Here is a 3,123-nt window from a genome sequence, read left to right as displayed (position 1 = left end):
CCGTCAACATCTTCATCATCAACACGAGCGAGACCCGCTTCCTGCAAAATCATAATATACTCGTAGTTAACGGCCATCAGAATATAACTCTGACCAGCTCCAACAACGAGAATATTACATACGACACCGTTTGTTAATCATGTTTTTATTATAAAATGTTATTGTAAATAAAAATAAATGTTGATTTTTTTACCGTTTGCTAATCATGTTTTTACTATAGTAAATAAATTTAATAGATAATTTAATAAATAGATTTTCTTTAAAACAATTTATATGTGTTAATATTTGATGTAATATCTCGTGGACGTATAGCCTAGTAGGTTAGTGCGTGTAATAAAAATTTAAATGTTTTCAGGTAACAAGTAAGTATATATGTAATTCTCCCCTCCACTGCATGCAGTAGCCGACTATGCTATACGTTCACATTTTTTGCATTTTTTCGCACTTTTATCTATCAGGTTTAGTACCTATATAATACGCTCACAAAGTAAAAATGCTTTCAGTTCAAAGTATATCCTCCATCGGTTATATTGTATCAAATTAAAAAAATAATTACGTTTATAGTTTGAAACGTTTTTTTAAAATAAAAAAGAAAAGAACCATAAAAGAACTTTAATACGTTATGGGTCTACCGTTAATTGTTTCTAAATCGATATTTGACATACGCCCATTTGGTAAGAAGAGTGTTACAGTCGGACTATTAATCAGCAAACAAATTTCGATCATTGTGTTATTAGAGTGCAAGTTAACGAAAAAAAATATTACATTAAATTTAGAGCAATGGTGTACGCTGATGTTCAGACATCTAATTACATTTCAATTACTAACAACTTACATACCAGGTGTAGACGTGTAAGAATCACTGAGAACTTCACATATTCAATTAATATGAAGCAGAGTTCAATAACCTTACATATAAATTATGATTATATCACACTCTCACATATAGATTTCTGTAGACTTAAACAACTTCAGCATTGTGTGGACCTTTATATCGCAGAAAAACAGAAACGTCTAGGTACACAGTTTTCAAGCAACATTTGATGCAGCTTACAAACTGATTAAAAACGATGTCCGAGGTTTGCCCATCAGTCGTCAGAGGAATAAATTCACAAACCAGTATAATATACAAAACGATGACTTGGATCCCGAAGCATCGTGTCAAAGATAGTCTGCATCACATGATTTAGACTGCCATGCAGTGATTCACCTTTCGTCTTCTCTGAAGTATATAGTTTAACAGTGGCTTTAGAATGCTTCCATCTATAAATATACAACTTACAATCAACTACCTCCAGAACAATCGTTACCATTTTAGAATCTTTAAACTACTATCGTTCAAACCCTGAAATTAGTTTAATGAATCTAGGCGATTATTACCCATTTATTTTAAAAGATCATGTAGTAAATATTTTAACCGATCCACTTTGAAACTATACATTAGTTGAATTGTGTATACAACATGTAGATAATCAAAAGTAGTGTAGTGGTACTTGTTATCATATGGAACCCACGGTGGTGTTGCTGATCGAAATTACAAACCTCTATACCAGTTTGTTCGATTTAAAGATATACAAACATTTCAAGACTATTCTAAAGATGTACAATGTATGTTTTGTAAACGGTACTTAACGAAAGGAATTAATTTAACAACAACCCGTTCCCTGATGATATTGACACCGTACCTGTACCGGTTACATATTCATCATTTTTTGTTTTAAATGTACCTAATGAGAAATATATCTTATCGTTAAAAATTAAAAACTAGCAATAGAACAGCACTCAAATATGTTTGAGTACTATCGTTTTATTACAAAAACATTTTATAATTATTACAATATATTATTATTACTGTTATTATTCTTAAAAACTAAAAAATAAATAAATTGATTGTATTGATGTATAGTGTTTATAACCTTTATAAAACAAAATATAAAATAAAATATTTTATACCTATATATTTGCAGGATTGTCAGCACTTGGTAGTTTGATGTCTGGAGGTGCTAGTGTGTATAATGCGATTCAAAAAGTAAAAAGAAAAAAGTAGTGGTTTGAATTCAAACAAAAATAGGTTAAGAAAAAAAAACTGATGATCATGCTACCTAACAGACCGCTTTCGTCTCTAGATATTATAAAATATGTTAGAAAGTTGAAAATCAATCATTTCCGTGGAGTCTTTTCACGTAATAACTTGCCTAAAAAACCGTATAATATTGGATGTGGTATATTAAACTTAGATATATCTTCAGGCGATGGAAGTCATTGGGTAGCATTTTATAAAAATAAGGACAAAGTTGTATATTTTGATAGCTTTGGTGATTTACCCCCACCAATTGAATTACAACATTATTTCAAACAGTTCAAAATAGTATACAACTATTCTAACTATCAAGATTTCAATACATTTAACTGTGGTCATTTATGTCTTGAATTTTTACAATGTATGAATCTGTTACATTAAGTTTGACTGGAAATACAACTTTATTATCCGCGAATTATTTTCCGACTCTAAACGTTTACGAGGATTCGGAAATAGCTTTGTTATGTTTGAAAACACGTAATTTAATTTCCAAACATAAATTCAACTAATAACCGACTGGAGATAGAAGTAATTCCTTCAACAAGTAATAGATTGATCCTAAAAACATTTATATTTATTTTGGAAGAAGAATGTTATGAAATTTAAGATATTAACAACAAAATTGCGAAAGAGTTATTTCACTTTAATCATGAATTTAGAACACAGCTGACATTCAACGTTTCTATTGATCCCGTCGATTTTAGATCATACATTAAATGCAATAGAAAACTAAAGTTAAATATTCCAAACAGTATAGCATCGGTTTTTGGATTTGAAAAGAGAACCTATGATCCAATGTATGAAGCTCATCGGTCTGGAAAAGCTGTCAATTTAAACACAATTAACTCTATAAAAGTAATGTGTAACATAGCACATGGATCATTCACCAACCAACTTCAAAGTCATTCGATATATGAGTTTTTTCCAAGTGGGAGAACAGGAACAAATGTTATTTAATCACCGTTAAACCTTATATATTACAGATTTAACAAAACAGACATTAATTCAATAACTGTACAGTTAGTTGATCAAAACAATAATCC

This window comes from Acyrthosiphon pisum, chromosome A1 (genome assembly GCF_005508785.2).
Source record: "Acyrthosiphon pisum isolate AL4f chromosome A1, pea_aphid_22Mar2018_4r6ur, whole genome shotgun sequence".
In the NCBI taxonomy this organism is placed as follows: domain Eukaryota; kingdom Metazoa; phylum Arthropoda; class Insecta; order Hemiptera; family Aphididae; genus Acyrthosiphon; species Acyrthosiphon pisum.
This window is presented reverse-complemented; position numbering follows the sequence as displayed.